Source organism: Dermacentor silvarum, chromosome 1 (genome assembly GCF_013339745.2).
Source record: "Dermacentor silvarum isolate Dsil-2018 chromosome 1, BIME_Dsil_1.4, whole genome shotgun sequence".
Lineage (NCBI taxonomy): Eukaryota > Metazoa > Arthropoda > Arachnida > Ixodida > Ixodidae > Dermacentor > Dermacentor silvarum.
In genome coordinates this window covers 374,107,446-374,130,874 of record NC_051154.1, presented here as the reverse complement: position 1 = coordinate 374,130,874, position 23,429 = coordinate 374,107,446, and positions in this window count along the sequence as shown.

The following is a 23,429-nucleotide window of genomic DNA, read 5'->3' as shown; positions in this document are numbered from 1 at the left end:
CTTGGAGCTTAGGCCCCGACAATTCCACTGTAGAATTCCATCCTGTGACAGCTGCTGCAGAGAATTAGCCATGATGCAGGCAATCCTGAATGAGCAACGTTAGTTGAGCAAGTTGATCTAAAACTGCTGTCCAAACAGCTTGGTTGACCTGTTGTGCCGGACGGGATCCAGGCTTGACAGTGGCATTCGCACTGGTTGATGCCGTCCAAACAGCTTGGTTGACCTGTTGTGCCGGACGGGATCCAGGCGTAACAGTGGCATTCGCGCTGGTTGATGCGTTACGTGTTGGTCCTGTTTTCTGACGCCGCAGAATTACCAATTCTTTGTGTTTGCGTAGTCGCTCAATCTCTCTGGCCAGTGCGTCTATCCGAGCGTCAATGTCATCATGGTCATCATCCGACTGATGCAGAGGTTCCGGTAATTTCTGTTTCTTTGTCTGCGACCGCTTGCCACGTTTAAGAGCACAAGAATACAGTTGTGTTTCTGGGGCTTCTGCTTCTACTGCCATGAGCATCTCTGGCTCTTCTGCAAGAACCTCATAACGATTGTGAGTTGTTACTATACTCGTTTTTCGTATAGCCTTTCGTATCCGTGCTGTGGCCTTCTGTTTAGTCGGACAACTTGTGCTTGTCATATCGTGCTCATCAGATTTACATAAGCCACATCGATATCGTGGTTGGCCTTCTGGTGTGAGCTTTTCGGGGTCAATAGTACGCTGTGGGCAAAATGCCTGCATGTGTTCACGTTTAAAGCAGCGGTAGCAGAATATTGCCCGAGGGAGGTAGGGTTTAGGTCGCAATATACAACCATAGTAGTGAAACCGTTCTGGAATACATTGGGGGCCCTGTACCGTCACTAAGCAAGTACGGCTTTTGCCCATGAATCTAGCTGCGAGCACCCTGTGTGTCGTGGACGTCAATTCATGACATATTATCTCAGGGGTGTCTTCCGGGTCAATGCCATAAACAACTCACCTCTGTATATTAGGGCCTGATGCAAAGTAGCACTGCACAGGTTGGTGCTGATCTCCTGACAGTGGGATAGATGTTAAAGTGCACATTTTCTGCACATCACTGAGAGATGCCAAGTGCACAGTGATCGAGTTGGTAGATTTATATGCTGCGAACCCTTTGTATCCAGTTGGTCGATGACCCTTTGGACATATTTTGTGGCTACTGAAGTTATGTCGTAGCATGAAAGGGGACGTATATGAACTCGATAGGATTCAGAAGGGGTAGGCGTAGGGTAAGACTGAGAGGGAGCGTGCGTAGGGGAGGGCGTGGAGGAATTGTCTGGGGTGGCCCTTACCTTTTTTGCCGGTTGCTCCGATGCGATGGCGTCTTGTTGAAGCACGTTGACTGGGGGACCTCGCTTGGCTGCATTCGTTGAACCGCCAGAGGGCTGCACGTCCATAGGGTCACCAGTGTCCGTCGGCACGATTGCGGATAGGTTCACATTCACATCACGAAGTGGAATGTCCTTCGGTGTTGCATCTTGTGTCTTCGAGCTATCGGTTGCACACTGCTGCTGCACAGTTGGCACAGATGTTGTCACGCGCAGCAGTCCAGTGGAAGGTACAGATGAGAAGCTCACATCTGGCACAAACACTTCTTCGTCTGGTGAGCGCAGCGGCGCGGCCGCGCTAGGCCTAAGCGCCAGCCGTGCGTGTTTTGAGCCTATTAGACCAGCATGATCAGTAGGACAAGGCAAAGGAGAATCCTCACCAGAGTCCGCAGATCCCCATAGGCTTCCGAGAAGCTTCGTATCCGGATAAGGGCGAGATTTTCGTTGCTGTCGAGCAATTTCCAAGGAACCCAAGGAAACCACGTTTGCGTTGAAACGTCGTCGTCTTCTTTTCCTTCTAAATCAGGTGCTCTTGTGCCGTGTCGAACCGCGTCATCAAATCGTTTCTCGTTGGTGCGCGCCACGTCTCACTCCGTCCCCTCTCGACGCGCATGCTTTCACGGGCATCCGAGAAGAACAAGCTGCATGATTAGAGTGTGCCATATGTTAGTGCAGCAGCTCAGAAAAAAAAGAAAAAAAAAACCACTTAATACTCGGAACTGGTGCGCACAAAGTAGCACGAGCGAGATTCGTCGGGCGCGCGCAGCGCTACGCAGTACGCCGTCTGCTCCACTCTTTTACGGATGGATGGATGGATCAGGCTGAACCCTTTAAATCGGGCACGCGCCGCCTAGCCTCAATTCTCATCATATTCTCGCGCCTCCTAGCCAATCCGCCCCCGTCTGCGACCCTTCCGGGACGCCTATGGCGACATCCACCATCTCTCAAGATGGCTCACACTAATCGAGACACCCTCATTTGGCAGCGGGAACGGCCGAGGCTTTCACCAGAAACAGCCGGTACTTAATCAATACCTAGGCCAACATACCCGCCGCCCGGATGCTATCCTACTTCAAGAAACCAATAACGCTCCCACCACGTACGCTCCCTGGTTATCAAACCTTCCATACCACCCACCTTCTTCGCCGGGTCTCCACCCTAGTACGGAGTCGTATCCCTGTTATTCAACATGATCTGCATAGTCTTCATATCGAACACCTGTTCCTCGAATTAATTCCCAATCGTAAACGGAAAGAATGCACCTTCCTTCTGAACTTTTACAATAGCCCCAAGGACAAAGCAAAGTGTCGCTTCCTCACCATCTTTAAGAAGGCTCTTCACGTAGCTAGAACGCACCCCCTCCTCATCAGCGGCGATTTCAACCTTGCCCATGCAGGCTGGGGTTACGTTTGCACGGAAGCTGCAGCTCGAACTCTCTTGCAAGATTACCACGACTTAGGCCTCACCCTTATCATGGATCCCTCCTTTCCCACACGCCTAGGTACCTCCTCAACCCGGGACTCTACCTCCGACCTCACCTTCATCCAATACATATCAACCATGCACAATGGACCAATATACAGCAAGACCTGGGCAGTGGCCATTATATCCTTGCTATATCTTTACCCCAACTCGCTGCCACCCCTGCCCCCACTAAAGAATTCGGCATTACCGACTGGGATTCTTTTCGTAAGATACGCATTGGTGCTGCCTCAGCAAAAGGCATTGCCGACATCAACACCTGAATGCAAGCGTTACGCACTGACGTTCAAACGGCTACTTGGGTGGTAACTACAGAAGGCCCAGTTGAACGCATGGATAGCCGCCTCGCCCATCTTCTGGAGGCTAAGGCCTCCATCCTAGCTCGATGGAAGGGGCAGCGCCTAAACCGTGCCCTCAGAAGTAAGATCTCTAAACTCAATACAGCCATCGAGGAGCATTTTCAAACCCTCAGCCGGCAACAGTGGACTGAGCTGTGTAACACGGTGGATGGACAACTTCATCGCCCATCTCCGTGGAAACTCCTCAGACACCTGCTTGGCAATACTAACACCCGCACTGCCCAACAGGATCGTCCGCAGAAACTCCTTGATACGGAGAGCCTTAAGCAAGGTCCACAACGAGTGCTTGACTACCTCTGCACCAGATATATCTCCAGGGGACAAGTAAGTCCACACAGAAATTACATCAGTAATCCCTACCCTACACTAGACGCCGATTTCAGCGTATCTGAAATACATGCTGCTCTTCGCAAGCTTAACCGTCGTTCTGCTCCAGGCCCAGACTGTGTCACTAACAAAACCCTTCGCAATCTGGATGACGAATCCGTGTCCCATCTAACTGACTACATCAACGACTGCTGGCGCAATGGCGCCATCCCAGCTGTCTGGAAGACTGCCAACGTTATCCTAATCCCAAGGCCTGGCAAACCATCTAGCCTCAACAACCTAAGGCCCATCTCCCTCACTTCATGCGTAAGCAAAGTGATGGAACACACCTTCTTAGCACGCATCAACACACACCTCGAAGCCAACTCTATCTATCCCCACACCATCATTGGATTTCCCCCTCACCTTTCTACTCAAGACGCTATGTTGCAGCTCAAACATCAAGTACTAAACGACAGTTCCCGTAACACGAAAGCCATCCTCGGACTCGACCTCACTCAAGCCTTTGACAGCATTTCCCGTGAAGCTATCCTTGACCAGGTCTCCCACCTCCACCTGGGAGAGCGATCCTGCAATTACATCCGTGACTTCCTCTGCAATCGCACGGCCACCCTCTCGGCCGGGGATTTACGATCAGACCAGCTTCGCATTGGCAGCAAAGGCACCCCGCAACGTTCAGTGATCTCTCCCATGCTTTTTATCTTAGTCATAATTGGCCTTGCCCAGCATCTACAACGTGTCGACAATATCAACCATACCATCTACGCCGATGACATCACCATCTGAGCGTACCGAGGCACTGATGGTCAAGTGGAGTCAGCCCTCCAAACGGCGATTGACACGGTTGAAGCCTATCACCAAGGAACCGGACTGCACTGTTCGCCGGCTAAATCGGAGCTTCTTCTCTACAAGCCCATTCAGCGGGGACGCCCTCCCAAACACCAATCTGATCACCGACCCTGTGACTCTATCACCCTACGCCTTCAAGATGGCAGTCTTATACCACATGTCCCTAGTATCCGGGTCCTCGGTCTCACCATCTCTACCAACGGCTCCAATGCCTTGGCTCTCAACAAGATCTGCGCCCAATCTCAAAACACCCTACGCCTTTTTAAACGCATCTCCAACCGACGAGGGGGACTCAAAGAAGAAAGTCTTCTCCGCCTCGTGCAGTCATTTATCATATGCCACATTATTTACGTTGCTGTGTACCTCAACTGGTACCGGGCTGAGCAAAATAAGCTCGACACCCTCATACGAGGGGTCTACAAGCAAGCACTTGGCCTCCCGCATTACACCAGTACTGAACTCTTCAACGAACTAGGAGTTCACAACACCCTTGCCGAACTCATTGAAGCACAACAACGCTCTCTATCTACGCTTGGCTTCACTTACCGTATGCAACAGGGCCCCAAACAATCGATTCCGACTGACATCCGTAGCTGGATCCACACAGACCCTATCCCTAGAAATAGGCATCCTGAATATGACAGGGCCCGGCGTAAAGCTCGGGCCGGAGCTATCATAAAAGCCCTTGCTCATGAGCCTGCTGTTACATTTGTTGATGCAGCCCAATATTCCCATGGCACACGATTTGTGGCCGTCGCCACACGCGATGGAGTCCTACACCACGTCTCCAGCGTCACTACCCCCACTGCCGAAACGACTGAAAAAGTGGCCATCGCCCTGACCACTATAGATCCCACCTGTCACACCATCGTGTGTGACTCTCGCTAACTTCAGCAACTTCAGTTAAGGCCGTATTTCTCCTCAAGCTCTTCGTATCCTACGCCAGGCACCACACTCTAAAGAAAGCATGATCTCCCTGACATAGATCCCGGCCCACGCGGGCCCTGTCCACCCACACCTCCCCAACCTCAACGAGGTCACCCACTCCATTGCACGAGGCCTAGTCAACCGCGCCGGAGACACTGGAGACGAGTTGGACACCAGGGACAATCTGACTACTTATAACGATCTCGTTAAGGCATTTTACCTTAGTCGCCGAACCTTCCCCCCACCTCACCCCAAGTTCAGCCGGGCGCAGGCTACCACCCTCCGTCTGCTACAAACAAATACGTACCCTTCACCCGCCCGCCTCCACCTTATATTCCAAGTTTACAGTACCCCCAACTAGGGTGGCTAGAATTGGCCTAGTTTGGCAAGTTGTGTTGGTCGTGTGTTCAGCGTGCTATGCGTATTCCCGCAATGCTGCACCTCGACCGCCGCAGAAGACAGCTCCTACTTAAAATGAAGGTTCTCCTGATTCAGAAGAAACGGAGAGAGAAGCGGAAGTGGTGGGTGCGACCGTCATGGAGAGAACGGCACACCGAAAGCGAGTATTTTACGACGGTGAGTAGCGTTCTCTTCAGTTACTATAATCGTAAAAGCAGGATTAGGCAACCGCAATTTTTCGGCATTACAGTTAGAGATAATGAATAATTTAGGCAACGCGATACTGATGGAATAGTTAAGTGCCATCATTGCTGCATGCCTGACAAGTGTAATTTTACAATCCAGGATGTTACCTTGACATTAAGGATGCTAGCACTGCACCAACTTGGATTTCCGTACCAAGATACATTTAACATGCAGAAATGCTGTCGTCAAACAACCGTTGGACCGATTCGACTGAAGTTGCGTTTGAAGATGAAGTTACGGAAAGCACAATTTTGATGTAGGGCCTCATACTAAGAAAAATTACCACAAATTGGCATGTCTAAAAACAGTTAAACACGAAGTTTACGAATCCGTAACGCTGCACCGAAAACGGATGTCGGAGCTCTGTAAGCTGTGTACAGTTTACGCAAGGCTCTTTCAATGCTTATGAAGGTTTTTCAAAAGGCCTATAAATTACTGGTAAATTTGAGAGTGGTGTTTAATACATCACCTTTGCGCATTTAAGGTTTCTCTTCACATGTATTTAATACTTTTATATCTTTATTTGCTACTAAGTTAAAGTTCAAATCTTGGTACTGTAGTGCTTCTTTGCAATTTTTTGGAATATTTGTTAAATAAATTGATGACCTAAGTAAAAAACCTGATTCCAACATTTACAAAATTTTTTATTTCGTGCAACAGACCTCGTAAAGTTCCGTGCTGTGTATGTATAAAAAAACGTATTTACATTTCCATGTAGTTGCACTGCACCTCCCTAGCTAAAGCCATCACTTGAAATGGTGTGCTGTTTGTTAAGACAACTTGCTGCAATCTCTAAAGAGAAACGAAATTAATGCGCATCTCTTCCTCAGATGCAAAGAATGCGTAAGGGAGACGTAGAGTACTTTAAAAAGTGCTGCCGTAAGACGCCACATCAATTTCACTTCCTTCTAAGCCTCTTGCGCGAAGACCTTGAGAGAAAGCATGTCATCAGAGAGCAGATATGCCCTGCTGAGCGACTGGCCATGACACTAAGGTAATGTATACCACGTTTGTGTAAGGTGTTGCATTGTATGCTCGAAGTTTTATGTCACTTTTGACCACTGCAGTGTTGATTCAGTTTAATTATTAGGGCCTCTATTTGCATGTAATACAATGAAACAAAAATAAAAACAGAATATGTTGACGGTTAGTTGGTGGCTATGAGTAATAAATTGTACTGCAAACAGGATGACAGTGATAGGAGACAGGACAAGGCACTACTCTCAACGAACATATCTATTTCGTCAGACACCTAGGGAGTCTGACGTAATAGATATGTTTTGTACGGCATACTCCTTACGTTTCGTCAGACTCCTAATTCCTCTCGGCATGCTCCTTAGGTTTCGTCAGACTCCATAGGAGTCTGACGATAGGAGTCTGACAATATGTCATCAAGGAGGTCTGGGGAAGGAGCCTGCCGAGAGGAATTATCATGGACAGATTGAGTGCAAATCATACAAAATGTACTAATAAGAAAAATTCTGTGTTGTGCAGAACATGACAGAAGCAGTAAGGACAGGCGCGCATGCATGTCATCTCTTTGGTTGCGCGACACAATTGTATGAAGCATCAGAGTGATTAATTGGGCTAGTTGGTGTATGTTCATTGTTATTGCTCTATGTGCAGCACAAACTAACGGGGGCAAGATGGGCACTGACTGGGAATGAAGACAGAAACTGACATAAAGCCATAATTTCTGGAATGCTTGCATGGTGTCATTAGAGTCTCTTCTAGATTTTAGGTGTCAAGGTTCTGCAGCCGTGTATCACAAAGGATTAAGAGAGACCAGATTGCGAAAAGAAACATTGCAAGTTTGTAAAGTGTACTGTTTTTGTAGTTTATAAAATTCCCTTCACAGGTCACAAGGCATCCATGGAACAAACTGGCCACTGTATGCATGAGCACCTGAAAGAGCACGAGTGGCCTCTACCAACAGGAGCTGGCTCGCATTCAGTACAACACTGCAATATGTGCACATGTCAAGCTGTTATTAAAGAGACTGTTATATTGAAAAGGAGCCAGGATACCACTGGTCAAGAATTATGAGCATTTTTAAAAGGCTTATTGTATATGTTGTTCTTAATCAGTAACGAACAATTTTGAAATTGTCTGTGTGAGGAAGAAGATCGGCACGCTGAACAGCCCCGTTGCCATCGTGTGGCTCGTACCCAGTTCGGTCTCTGGCTACGCCCTACATGCTGGTGCTGCGTTTCTCGCTGCCGCTCTACGACCCAAATAAACCCCCATTACAAGTGGTGGAGGTGCTGGGGTACGACCGGAAATCTGGAACTTCGCAACCGCGGACACTACAGCCTGTCTTCATTATGCCGGAAGAAGGACCACCACAACCCGCTGCCTCGGTGCCTACCTTGGTCTGCCCTGGCCCGTTACGTCAACGCGACCCACCCATCTTCAGTGGTACAGAAGATCATGACGTAGAAGACTGGCTCGCTGAATACGACCGGGTGAGCACCCACAACCACTGGGACGACACCCAAAAGCGGAAATACGTATCGTTTTACTTGAGCGGTGTCGCCAGCGTGTGGCTCCGAAACCACGAACGTGATCTCACGACGTGGGCGGCCTTCAAAGCTAGCGTAACGGAGGTATTCGGGCGCCCCGCCGTTCGCAAGCTTCGCGCCGAGCAACGTCTGCGTGGTCGTGCACAACAGAGCGGGGAGACATTTACCAGTTACATAGAAGATGTTGTCGACCTCTGTAACCGCGTTGACGCCGCAATGGCTGATGCCGAGAAGATCAGGCACATCTTAAAGGGCATTGAAGACGACGCCTTCCAGATGCTGCTGGCGAAAAACCCAGCAGCAGTGTCAGAACTCGTCAGTCTCTGCCAAAGCTTCGATGAACTACGCAAACAACGCGCAGCCACCCGCCGCACAACGACTGTTTCGCACACTATCGACACCGGAAGCCATGCACCCATTAGGCAGCGTCCCTACCGAGTATCGGCGAGCGAAAGACGCTTTATCGATGACCAGGTGAACGATATGCTCAAACGCCGTGTCATCCAGCCTTCTAGTAGTCCCTGGGCATCACTAGTCGTCCTAGTTAAGAAAAAAGATGGCACCATACAATTTTGCGTTGATTATCGAAGGCTTAACAAGATTACTCGAAAGGATGTATACTCGTTGCCACGTATAGACGACGCACTTGACTGTTTACAAGGAGCGGACTTCTTTTCCTCAGATCTCCGCTCTGGCTACTGGCAGGTGCCCATGGCTGACGCTGACTGTCCAAAAACCGCGTTTGTAACACCAGATGGCTTGTACCAATTCACTGTCATGCCGTTTGGTCTCTGCAACGCACCCGCCACCTTTGAACGAATGATGGACGGCATCCTGCGCGGCCTGAAGTGGCATACTTGTCTCTGCTACCTCGATGACGTTGTCGTGTTTTCTCCAGATTTTCCGACCCATCTTCGCCGTTTACATCAAGTTTTGACCTGTCTCCGGAATGCTGGTCTCCAGCTTAACTTGAAGAAGTGCCTATTTGCAGCTAGAAAACTGACTATACTAGGCCACGTTGTCTCCAAAGAAGGCATTCTTCCCGACCTTGCTAAACTTCGTGCCGTATCCGAATTCCCGAAGCCCACTAACTTGAAAACACTACGCAGCTTCATTGGACTATGCTCCTATTTTCGACGATTCGTTCGCAATTTCGCTACTGTGATTGCACCCCTCAACCAACTTCTCCAAGGCGTCAATGCACTTTCTAATTGGTCGGAAGCCTCTGAGGAAGCGTTTACCACTCTTCGCAGCCTACTTACGTCTCCGCCAATCTTGCGCCATTTTGACCCAAGCGTACCTACAGAACTTCACACTAACGCCAGTGGTGTAGGCCTTGGTGCCGTGCTCGCACAACTTAAGAACACTAATGCCGAATACGTGGTCGCTTATGCCAGTCGTGCCCTTACAAAACCTGACGTCAATTACACAGTCACCGAAAAAGAGTACTTGGCCATCGTATGGGCACTTCAAAAATTTCGCCCATATCTCTACGGTCGACCCTTTGACGTGGTGACGGATCATCACGCTCTTTGCTGGTTATCTAACCTCAAAGACCCGTCGGGTCGCCTCGCTCATTGGGCCCTCCGCCTCCAGGAATACGATATCCGTGTCGTCTATCGCTCTGGACGGAGATACTCTGACGCCGATGCCCTCTCGCGCTTCCCAGTTACTTCAGACGCCAGTACTCCTACCGACAGTCATGATATCTTCCCACTTGACATCATGGACATGGCCTCGGAGCAACGAAAAGACCCATGGATCGTCACGATATTCGACATTTTGTCCAAACCTCCGGCGGCTTCGCCAACTCGAGCGTTACGCCGACAGGCTCAGCATTTCGCCATCCGCAACGGACTTTTATACCGCCGCAACTACCACAATGACGGCCGCACATGGCTCTTAGTCGTGCCCCGCCACCTTCGAAACGATTTATGCGCCGCTTTTCACTCCGACCCCCAGTGTGGTCACGGCGGAGTGTCGAAGACCTACACACGGCTTCGCCTACGCTACTATTGGCGCGGCATGTACACCTTCATCCGCAAATACGTGCGCTCCTGCATTGCCTGCCAGCGACGCAAGTGTGTCTCGCACCTCTCCAGCCACTTCCCTGCCCAGCTCACCCATTTGACCGTGTCGGAATTGATTTATACGGGCCTCTTCCATCTACTGGCGCTGGAAACCGATGGATTGTCGTCGCCGTAGATCATTTGACACGATATGCTGAAACCGCCGCCTTACCTGCCGCATCAGCAAAAGACGTCGCCTCGTTCATTCTACACAACTTTGTTCTCCGCCATGGCGTACCTCGTGAACTTTTGAGCTGTCGGGGTCGCGTTTTCCTCTCGGGCGTGTTGCAGTCACTCCTATCGGAATGCCAAATTGTTCACCACACAACTACCGCTTATCACCCACGGACGAATGGCTTAACTGAACGATTCAACAGAACTCTTGGTGACATGCTATCAATGTATGTGGCGTCAGACCATTCCAACTGGGATGCTGTACTTCCCTTTGTCACATACGCATATAACACTGCCTCCCAAGCCACTACCGGGTTCTCACCATTCTTTCTGCTTTACGGCCGCCAGCCCTCCAGCACCATTGATACGGTTCTCCCGTACCGGCCGGACCCTGCCGATTGCTCACCTGTTGCTACGGTCACTCAGCACGCCGAGAAATGCCGACAACTTGGCCGTTCGTTGACGTCTGCTCAACAGTGTCGCCAAAAACAGCGTCATGACCTCAAACCACCTCCTCACCCTTTCGCCATCGACTCCCTCGTGTGGGTTTGGATCCCGCCTATTGCTGCTCCTGGTCTTTCGTCGAAGCTCCTTCCCAAGTACCACGGGCCCTACCGCGTGGTTGCGCAAACATCACCCGTTAATTACGTGGTTGAACCCGTGTCGCCATCTTCCGATCTCCGTCGTCGCGGGCGAGAGACTGTACACATTGACCGGCTCAAGCCGTACTACGATCCACTGCACTCTCCCTAGGTCGCCAGGATGGCTACTCTTCCATACCGGGGGGTGATTGTGACGAAGAAGATCGGCACGCTGAACAGCCCCGTTGCCATTGTGCGGCTCGTACCCAGTTCGCTCTCTGGCTACGCCCTACCTGCTGGTGCTGCGTTTCTCGCTGCCGCTCTACGACCCAAATAAACCCCCTTTACATCTGCAACAAGCTTTCAAACCTGCCATTCTCACCCCGGTTGCAGATACCTTTCATCTGGTGACGTCATGCAGGATATAGCCCTTTCTTTCCGAGTGGGCGTATCAACGGCACGACTGGCTGTCCGAGTCACATGCAGAGCACATTGGAGCAGACTGCAGCTGATGTACATGCCAGTTGGTATACCTGTTAAATTTGTTACAGGCAACAGCTTCCAATGTTCAAGCTCTAGTTGCATTTAAGAAAAAGACAGTTCGACCTCATGGTCATATGCCTCAAAATAGTGCAAGCTAGCTGTGCTTTTGCCGAAGTGCTCAGCACACCTTTTATTATGTGAGCTAGTTGTCCTTTTCACTTTACAATCTTTATACAAGGCTAAGTGCTGGGCGAGTGGGTACATATTGAACAGAGAATTAAACAGTGAATTAGACTCATGCACAGAAACAAGAAGTGCACAGGACGATGCTGAACTATCAACTGACTTTATTATGTACGGAAATCCGCAAGGTTCGTACCAAGTGCATGCACCAGCACAAGAGACCGCAAAACCACTTTTTTCCCTGTCATGGACACATGCAATCAAAATCAGATTTCTATGTGTGAACACTCCTGTTCAGTCAGGATTGTGAGCGACGGTACACTAAAGGCTCAATCACACCGGCGACTTGAGGTCGCGCGACCACTTGCGATTCGCGACCAAAAAGCGACCGATGTTCACATCGGCATGCCTGGCTGAACGCGACCCGCAAGTCACAATCCCGGAGATTATCGTTTTCAGCGAAAACTCTAGGAATCTACGCAGTTCGCACGCACTTCACTGGCACTGTGTAAATTGGTTTCGCATTCAGGCAACAGCCACAGATTTTGATTCCAGTGAACAGGAAGACGTCGTACCTGTGCTGATGTGCTGTGCCGTGGGGTCAGTGGCAGCGCGGACGCCTCCGAAAAAAACGCGATGGTGATGGTTGCGCCCATGTCTCCGCTCGCGTGAAGTGGCCGGCCACGCAAGCCGCCTCTTGCCCGAACTTGTACTTTGCCCGACTGTGGCGGTCGCCCGCACCGTCTCTTAAAAGCAATCTCCACACGGCTCTGACCTTTGTACGCGCTGTGCATTCGCCGCTCAGTTTCCGTTGAAGCGATAGACCGCACGAACCTTCCCTTGCTGCCAGCGTTTTGACAGTCGTCGGCGGTCATTGAGTGTGATCTACTCATGTTTGCTTGTGCGCGCTGACACCACGCTTGTTAATTCAGTTAGTAAGCGAATGTGTCCAAGTTTTTGCAGCCGATAAAACTACTATCCCTACTCCGAATAGCTCTCTACTAATTTGCTATCGCAATTGATGCTTCGCCTTTCGGGCGAAACTGCGACATTTTTCTTTACTTCACATACAAATGCAGGTTGATGCATAATACAGGGAGCCTTTATTTAAATAGACCAAATAAATAACACAGGCAACAAGCAACAATAAATGAACACAACATTTGCCGCCTAGATAATCTCCTCGCCTTGAGGTGGCTTTAATGGCACCAAGCTCGTGGGTACAATTCCAGCTTCGTAATGGTTCAAAATGTCCGGTATGTGGTTTTTGCATAATCCTAAAAGGTTCTCTGGCACCTTATCCAACTGATCCTTCAGTGACAATAAAAAGTGTTCATTGTTCGACATAGGTACGTGTAGCTCATTGTTAATGTTTTCGAGAAGTCTGTCTGTGCTGTCTTCCTTGCGTTTTGTCTTTGGTGTCTTTTCGAGGGAAGAGGTGGCTGTGTTGAGTGAAAAGGCAGTAGAGACATTTCGTGGAGAAGGCAAAGGTGGAAAAGATCGTGGAGAGGAAGAATGATATACGGAGCCTGAAAGACCACTAGAGGTAGAAGGGAGAGAACTAATAATGTTTGTGTGTGTCGTGTCTGTGTGATGTCCTTGAACCATGAGCAGAAGTATTTCCGATGGACTCTCGGAATATTGGCTCACGATTTCTTCCGCGGAATCATCCCCAAAGATGTCCATGTTCGTTGTCGTTCTGCAAAAGAACACACTTTAAATTTCACTTTGTTGGTTTGGAAATTTTGCTTATACTCCACAAGTGTTTGATACATAATGCCTTTTTGACAAGCGGACTTGTCTTCACCAGGGCTATAGCTCAACTTGCTGCCATGATGTAGACAAGCCCAACTGTCGAAATGTTGACTCACTTGTTTCCCTACACATACCTGCCAATTCTGTTGAACTTATAAAGATGCAATCAATGACGAAATTGTGATGGTACCTGTACTGCCATTTTGTGGCAATGTAAGGCACTATATGGAAGCATTGCGTAATCAAGGAGCACAGGAGGCATACATGAATATTGTTACGGGGATGTTGGGAAGTATAGGCTGGATGAATTTACAATATATACATAAGTAGAGTTAGTGCGGTCAAGATAGCTGACCAGCAACAACACGAAGCAGCCAGTGTCTCTCGATCTTCTTCTTTTCTTTCCTCCTATCCTTTCGTAACAGGACCCCCGGGTGCTGAAGCGCTGTCTGGGCGCATGTCAGGCGAAGAACTGCGAGCGAACTGTGGCTTCAACCGCGAAACGTGCACGATGTCAACTGGCGTCGGACTTGAGGACGTATCAAACTGTAACGGCGAGATCTCATAATTGACGTCGTTAACCTGACGTAGGACTTCATAAGGCCCTGTGTAGCCAGAGAGAAGCTTGTGGGAGAGACCGACATGACGACATGGTGACCAGAGGAGCACCCAAGCACCTGGGGCGAACTTAACGTCGCGATGGCGGCGATCGTACCGCTCTTTTTGTAGATCCTGCGATGCCAATAGACTAGGTCGGGCGACTTGACGCGCCATGTGAGCGCGATCGATGACTTCACGAGCGTACTCAGTTGTAACACGTGGCACAGAAGGTAGGATGGTGTCAAATGGCAATGTGGGGTCGCGACCATACAAAAGATAAAAGGGTGAATATCCTGCGGTGTCATGTCTGGACGAGTTATACGCGAATGTCACGTAGGCCAGCGTGGCGTCCCAGTCGCGGTGATCATTGGAGACGTACATCGACATCATCTCTTTAGTGTTCGGTTGAGACGTTCCGTAAGACCGTTCGTTTGTGGGTGGTAGGCGGTGGACAGCTTATGCTCTGTGGCACAAGAGTGGAGGAGGTCGTCAACAACTCGGGACAAGAACGAGCGGCCGCGGTCGGTTAGTAACTGTCGAGGTGCACCGTGGTGGAGGATGACGTCATGGAGGAGAAAATCTGCGACGTCAGTTGCGCAACTAGTCGGCAACGCCTTGGTTATCGCGTAGCGTGTCGCGTAATCGGTAGCAACGGCGATCCACTTATTCCCTCGAGTCGTCGTCGGAAAAGGACCAAGCAGGTCAAGGCCTACGCGATAGAAAGGCTCAGTGGGAACTTCAATTGGATGGAGTCGTCCGACAGGTGGCAGGGGAGGTTTTTTCCGGCGCTGACACAATTCGCAAGTTGCGACATAACGACGCACAGAGCAGTAGAGTCCCAGCCAGAAGAACCGGCGTCGTACGCGGTCGTATGTGCGCAAAACTCCAAGGTGTCCCGCCGTTGGTGCATCGTGAAGTTGCTCGAGAACGACGGATCGTAGATGACGAGGAAGGACAAGGAGAAACTCAGGGCCCTCAGGGTTGATATTGCGGCGGTAGAGGATGCCGTCGTGCAGCACGAACATGCGGCACGGGCCGTCGGTGCTGCCAGATTGCACTCCGGCGATGATGGCCTGCAAGGACTCGTCGCGATGTTGTTCAGCGCGCATGTCGCACATGTTAGTGAAAGCCAACACGCAGGTCTCCGGATCATGTGCAACAGGATCAGGAGGATCCACGGGATGACGAGAGAGGCAGTCAGCGTCCTTGTGCAGACGTCCAGACTTGTAGATGACAATAAAAGAAAATTCCTGGGGCCGCAAAGCCCAGCGACCAAGTCGTCCTGTCGGGTCCCGGAGGGGAGACAGCCAGCAGAGGGCATGATGGTCTGTAATGACCGAAAACGTGCGGCCGTACAAATATGGCCGGAACTTGGCGACAGCCCACACTAAAGCCAAGCACTCACGCTCGGTGATGGAGTAATTCCTCTCAGATGGTGACAGCAGGCGGCTGGCGTAAGCTATCACGCACTCAGTACCATTCTGCTGCTGGGCGAGAACAGCACCGATGTCGTGGCCGCTGGCGTCAGTGTGGACTTCGGTCGGTGCAGATGGATCAAAGTGGGCAAGTATGGGAGGGGTGGTCAGAAAACCGATGAGAGCGGCGAACGCGTGAGCCTGCTCCGGGCCCCATGAGAAAGGCGTATTCTTCTTGAGAAGATCTGTCAAAGGGCGAGCAACATCGGCGAAGTTTTTGACGAAACGCCGAAAGTAAGAACACTGGCCGACGAAGCAGCGCACGTCAGAAGCAGAACGAGGCACAGGGAAACTGCGAACGGCGCGAACTTTATCCGGATCTGGTTGCACACCAGTTGCGTTAACGAGATGTCCCAACACGGTAATCTGACGGCGCCCGAATTGACGTTTCGTTGAGTTCAGCTGAAGGCCGGCTTTTCGGAAGACCGCAAGAATTGCAACGAGTCGCGTAAGGTGGCTGCCGAACGTGGGAGAAAAAACAATAACGTCGTCAAGATAACAAAGACAGGTGGTCCATTTGTAGCCTCGCAGAAGAGAGTCCATCATTCGTTCAAATCTCGCAGGAGCATTGCATAGGCCAAAGGGCATTACTTTGAACTGATATAAACCATCAGGTGTTATGAAGGCAGTCTTCTCCCGGCCAACTTCATCAACAGAAATCTGCCAGTAGCCGGATCGAAGATCAATGGACGAGAAGTATGTAGCTCCGTGTAAGCAGTCCAAGGCGTCATCGATGCGTGGTAATGGGTAGACGTCTTTTCGCGTGATCTTGTTTAAATGGCGATAGTCGACGCAAAAACGCCAGGTACCATCCTTTTTCTTTACAAGGACGACTGGCGAAGCCCAAGGACTGGCTGATGGCTCGATGACCCCTTTCCGGAGCATTTTGTCCACTTCTGATTGGATTACTCTACGTTCAGCATGTGATACGCGATAGGGACGCCGACGAATAGGATTCATGTCTCCAGTGTTTATACGGTGGTGAACAACAGATGTTTGGCCGAAAGGGCGGTCGCCGAAATCAAATATGTCACTGTACGATTCTAGCAGGAGACGGAGGTCCTTAGCCTGAGCAGATGTGAGGTCAGGTGCAATCATTTTGGCGAAGTCATCCGTGAAAGAACCAGAGCTGTGATCTGCAATTGGTGCTAATAATCCACTCTCGGCATCCATACTTTCAATGTCAAATTTGGACGTACTAGAAATGCTGGCCAAGAACATGCCGGCCGGAAGCACTTGAGGGCACAGGCTGAAGTTCAGAAGCGGGAGAACGACGTCATTATTCGTAACCGTGATCAGCGTATGCGGAACAGCAACGTTTCGGTTCAAAAGCACGTCGACGATGGGGCGAAGCACATAGTCACCGTCAGGAACCTGTGGCTGTGCGGTCAAAGCGACGTAAGTGACTGCCTCGGGTGACAGACGCACATCTTGAAGCGAGCACAGGCGCGGTGGCGCGGTGCTTGGAGCATCGGCGAGTTGAGGCAGTTCCAACTGAAGGACGCCGGTTGCGCAGTCGATGAGAGCATAATGGTTGGATAAATAGTCCAACCCAAGGATAACGTCGTGAGGGCAGTTGTCGATGACAGCAAAGAGAACAGAAGTAGGGCGGCCGGCTATACTTAAACGCACAGTACACATTACGAGAACAACCAGCACGCCACCGTCGGCTACACGAAGCACTTGTGCAGTTGCTGGGGTGAGGACCTTCTTTAAACGTCTACGTAGGCTAGCACTCATGACAGATATGTGGGCTCCAGTGTCGACGAGTGCTTTGACAGGTACGCCGTCTACTTTAACGTCAATTATACTTCTTTTTGTGGGCACAGACAGAGGATTTGCTGCAGTAGTTGTCAATGCAGCACCACCTCCGAGGGCTGCAGTGCTTAGTTTTCCGAAAGAACGCGGTCGAAAGCCACAGGGGACGAAAGGCGAACGGGAAGATGGCCGACGTGTTTGTGGTGAACGAGACTGGTGTCCGCGAGGCGATGGTGAGCGATTGTACCACGTGTTCCTGGCAGAGTTGTCGGCACTGTTAGACTCGGCGAAGGGCGAAACACGGCGAGAATTTCCATAAAAATGGTTCAGGTTGGTCGGCGTGCGAGGTGTTGAGGGCCACGAGTTGCGACAGTATCGGGCGACATGACCAATACGGCGACAGGTGAAACATATCGGCTGGTCGTCCGCAGTTCTCCACTCAGTCGGGTTGCGATAACGCGGAGGGAAGCGTCGCGGTGGATCATACAGAGTAGAAGGGCGTTCGTTGGCTCTGGGGTTGGTGACAGCACAGACAGAATGTAAACCCATGCTTTGAAGTTCCTGACGAACGATGGCTTGAACGAGGGGAACTGAAAGAGGGGTAGCGTCAAGGCGACGCGAACAGAAAGCTGCGGGCGCCATCGCTTCCAGTTCACGTCGGACGATTCGCACCACGTCCTCTGATGGAGACGCATGCTGCTGTGTGGGATGATCTTCACACGTCGACGTTGCGGCAGTATTTGGAAGTCTGGCGAATGGTTGCAGGACGCGGCGGCTTTTGGCCTGCTCGATTGTCGGCACTCTTTTATGATAGCACCAACTGAAGAACAGCCTTTGCACATGAGCAGATTCAAGGCGTCGTCAGCGATTCCCTTCAGCACGTGCCCGACCTTCTCAGCTTCAGTCATGGCGTGATCGGCTTTACGACAAAGCGCCAGCACGTCCTGGATATACGAAACATAGGACTCTGTGGGGGTTTGGGCACGGGAGGCGAGTTCCTGCTTTGCGGCAATTTTACGGCCGGCTGGTTGGCCAAACAACTCTTTTAACTTCTCTTTGCATTGGTGCCAGCTGGTCAGCTCCTCTTCGTGGTTTTCGTACCACACCTTTGCCGTGACTCTTAGGTACAACAACACGTTAGCTAGCATAAGCGTAGGATCCCATCTGTTGACTCCACTCACGCGTTCGTACATAGCCAGCCACTCTTCAACGTCGGCGCCATCGGTCCCACAGAAAGTTCCGGGATCCTTGGCTTGTACAACCACAACCGATGGGGACGACGACGCAGCTGGCGACGGTGACGTTGACGTTGAAGGCGGCAACGACGTTGAACCCGCGTGCTCACCGTCAGTCAAAGTATGGACGGTGATGCGACGTCCACTGCGGAGCTCCGTTTCCAGCCTTGGTACCCAGCAGCTCCACCAATATGTTACGGGGATGTTGGGAGTATAGGCTGGATGTATTTACAATATATACACAAGTAGAGTTAGTGCGGTCAAGATAGCTGACCAGCAACAACACGAAGCAGCCAGTGTCTCTCGATCTTCTTCTTCTTTTCTTTCCTCCTATCCTTCCGTAACAATATCTTTGAATATATCTAAAGATTCTATAGCTACCTTGTTCCTGCACAACAAAACTGGAAAATTACCGATAAGGGTCAAGCAAGGAGACAATCCAATGACATTCACTGCAGGCGTAGAGGAAATATTCAAGCTATTAGACTGGGAGGGCTTATGAGTGAGGATCAGTGGCGAAACTCTTGACAACTTTTGGTTTGTAGATGACACTGTCCTGTTCAGCAACACTGTAGATGAATTGCAACAAATGATTGAGGACATTAAACCGAGAAAGTGTTACTCACAGGGGACTCTAATCATGAAAATGAAATTTACAGAATAATAAACGTGCTTGAGTACATATGGTAGAGATTACCGCTGTTGTTAAAAAAGAAAAGTGTACAATCATTGCATTCTACTGGTGCTAACACATGGGGTAGAAATGTTGAGGTTAACAAAAGAAGCTCGAGAACAAGTTGACTGTGCAAAGTTCCATGGAATGAAAAACGTTATATGTAACTTTAAGAGAGTGCTTTGATCAGAGAGCAAACAAGGATAGCCGATATTCTAGTTGACATTAGGAGAAAGAATTTAGCTGGGCAGGCCATTGCACTGCTATATGGATTCCAACTTGCACCTGCTAGCTCTCAGCTAGCAGGTGCAAGTTGGAATTATCTAGTGCAAGACTGACAATTGAAGATCGCTGGGAGAGGCCTTCGTCCTGCAGTGGGCATAAAAATAGGCAGATGATGATGCAGAGGACTTGCTTTCACCAAGCAAGTTTTTCTTGAAAACTTCCTGAAGCAGCCTAAATTGGCAAAGGCAATGCCACTGATCTCAAAACACTATTGCTTTATACCCTCATATTCACAAATGCAACTTAACTTGAATACCATGGTCGACTTGCTCTAAATGATAGCTGTTGTGAACTTTCCAAAGAAAATGCAATGAGCGTCTTGGGCACGTTCATGCCAGGTGTCATTTAGATCAAGTCAAGCATGTGCTTAAAGATGCATTTCTCAATACAGGGGTAGCTGAGCTTGCTGCTCATAATGTGGTCTGCCGAGACGTGAATAACTAAATAAATTTGCATGTATCGCAAAAAAAGTGTGCTCAGGGCAAAGAAAAATGCGCACTGCTGCCTTCCTGCCCTTGTTTGTTCCTTTCCTTTTTCATGTCCGTATTTTCATGTCATGTCTTCCTGTATCTTTTACAGAATGAAAATAAACTTCATTGATTTTGAAACTGCAGGTATGCCTACTGTTCACTGCTTCAATTTATGTTCATGTGACCCCCTGTCTTGTTTAGAACCATAATGCATTAAAGATAATGCTTTCAGTAAATATTTGTTTACATACGGTCGGGGCTCCAGAATGTCTCGCAGAAAAAGCTTATCGTCAAAATGCTTCCATGTGGACGTGGGCTCTCCAGCGGCCGCACCACTCTTCTTTCTTGAGTCTCTCAGCTTTTTTGCAAAAGTGTCTCTCAGATTTCTCCATCTCCTGCTAATTTTGAGGTTTTCGTCTGTGCAGAGAAGACACAGTTGACACATATTCTCTAAATCAGAAGAGTTAGTAGCACTATAGTATAACCAGTACATAAATGTTCACATGCTATTTCATAAATACTTTTTGACCCCCTACCGAAATTTTCTGGAGCACAGAATAAACACATAATTACTTCACAACCGATGTATCTGCCCTGGACTAACCCATAGCTAAGCACAATTATAGGGTTTGTCGGCAAAACCAATAGAGAATGTAACCTGTTTGTGAGCTGCATACTCTGAAATAGCTTGTGGCCGGCTCTGCATTCGATGACATCACTTTGCTATGTGAACATTCTTTCACCCGGTGTATGCAACCGCTACTTTTTCGGTATTGGGACGGAATAATTTAACAATTCCCTTCACATGTCGTTCCTTTTAGCGCTTAGTAGTCGGAGCGGAGCTCCGCCGGGATCATAGGCCGTAAAAAGGGTAGGGTAAATTCGCGCGGAAGGAATCACAAGAAAAAAAATCAAGCTCATTGCTAGGCTTATCTCTAACATCAACTTAACTAAATTAATGGCGTAAACGAAATGGACCTTCAAAACGAACAAACATGTTTGCGGAACTCATGAAACGGCCATCCAATTAGACGGGACACATGGAGATCAAATGACAATTATCTCCGCGGTTACACCACGTAAAAAAGAATACACCTCGTTCCCGCGCACGTCCCGTCTTGACGCGTTGTAATTGTATTATTATTATTATTACAGAGTTTTCAATGCGAATTAGCCTGATTATGAGCTACTGGTTGACCACGAAAAATGCAGCCACCAAGGCGGTGGCAAGTCAAGTTCAAGTCGAGGAGAGTTTATGAATACAGGGGTAAGGCGGAGAGGCCACAGCGCCTTACACCAGCTTCTTACACGGGCCGTAACGCGCTAGCACAAACGCGTTAGGACACAACTTTCGCAATTTTTTTCCATAAAAGTACACGTGGCTACCTACTACTACTACATAGTACAGAGGAGGGACAGACCCACACCCTAAGGAGCTTCGCCCCTAAAAATAATCTGGGTATCTCCTGGCGACGGCAAACAACATTACATTGGTTCTGTCCCGCTACATGGCATCCGCATATGTTTAAATCTTGGTGCATGATAGTTCGGACACCCTCCATATTGCAGTTGGCTATCCAGCTCAGCCGCTCTCGAAAAGTGCGGTAAGCGTTCGGAAATACTCATTTTACGCTTTGCAAGTTCGTATAAAAAACAGTGTCGATAATAAGCCAGGTAAACTGCAACGAATACCACGGCGAAATGTGAAGTATTGCGGCTATGTCTCTATATACCAGACGATTCCACAACTACGACACGCACAAGCGCAACTTCACCCGCCGAAAACGCCGGACGAAGTGGTTGTCCTAACAGCGCGACGGCCCGAAACTGACGCGCTTTCAAGTGCGGCCGACTACAACGCCGCCGCGTCTTTCTTCCCCTCGAGGCCCTCTCCAGCGGAGGCGGTCGCGCCACTCGAAGACATTCTGGTTCACTATACCTCGGTTCCCCAGCAACTCGGCTCGTCGCGGTCGCCGTAAAGCCCCTTGATAATTTTAAAGGGACACTAAAGAGAAACAGGAAGTTCAGCGGGAATAAAAGAGGGACGGACCTTCAGGAATACATGCAGTTTTTGTTGGGTGCAAAAATATGTATTATTAGCGTAGAAATTCGTAAGCAAAGACCCAAATATCTCTTCCTCAATTTCTCTCAGCCCAGATTTGGCGCTGAAGCAGTCTCGTCACAGATTTCATTGCTCTCCGCTTTTCACCGCTTGCTTAAACGGCCGAGGCGCTGCTGCATCATGGCTGCATGGCCGCTGCGTTTGCGTTCGCCGCGATGGATACCGTTGCTGCCGCTGAACCTTGCAACAAAGAGCTCGCCAGGGAAGCAGGACTGCATTTCAGCGATATTCAGTGAAACGGAGCGCGAAATTATCCTCTGTGCTCGAGCGGTAGGTGTTTCCGCGTGCGATGGCGGTCAGCCACGGGCCGTGCCGGTGGAAAGCAGAGCCTCGTTTTCGTCGACGGGGCGAGGCGTCCGGTCCGCGAGGCGACGATGTTCCCGACAGAACAAGCGTAGAAAGTTGTGCGCGTACTCGGTATGGTTTTTTCGTGGCTTTATTTGATGACATTCAGCACTCACCTAGCCGCCAGTTTGCTGCTTAGGGGTTTTGATGAAGGCCGCATTGAGGGAACAGCTGCTCGAGAAAGGACTGGCCTCTGGGGCACGCCAATATACTTTGCGAGGGCAGGATTATATGCATAATCCGAGGGCGAGAAATGCAGAGAGCACACCATCGGTTTCTCTGACTCTTTTGTCCTTTTATCATCGGCAGAGCACTGAGCCATTGCGAACGCCGGGTCTCATCGCGCGGCACCACATGAAAGGACACAATCGGGTCAACACTGCCGCTGTCCCTGAGCAAGCGCCCTTGGGCCGTTTATACAGCCCTCAATACTACACACACGAGGCATTTTCTGGCTGTTTCCCGCGAAGTCAACGTTTTTCGAGCTACGCAACACGCAACCAAACACTGCAACACTGTAGAGCGGAACAGGCGCGCGCGATGATGCATGGAGGAAACTACGAAACTATCTCGACCGGATGTAGCGCCATGTCATTTTTTCTTATTTATTTAATTTTGCGCTAGACTTGTACTTCATGGCTTGAAACGGTTTAAAAAGTTGGCAATAGCGGTTTATGTAGGTTTAAGGTGTATTTAATTTTGGGTTTTATTAACAGCGATAAATCGCTCTCGACCAATCGCGACCGGTCTGCGTTTGTGATCTTTG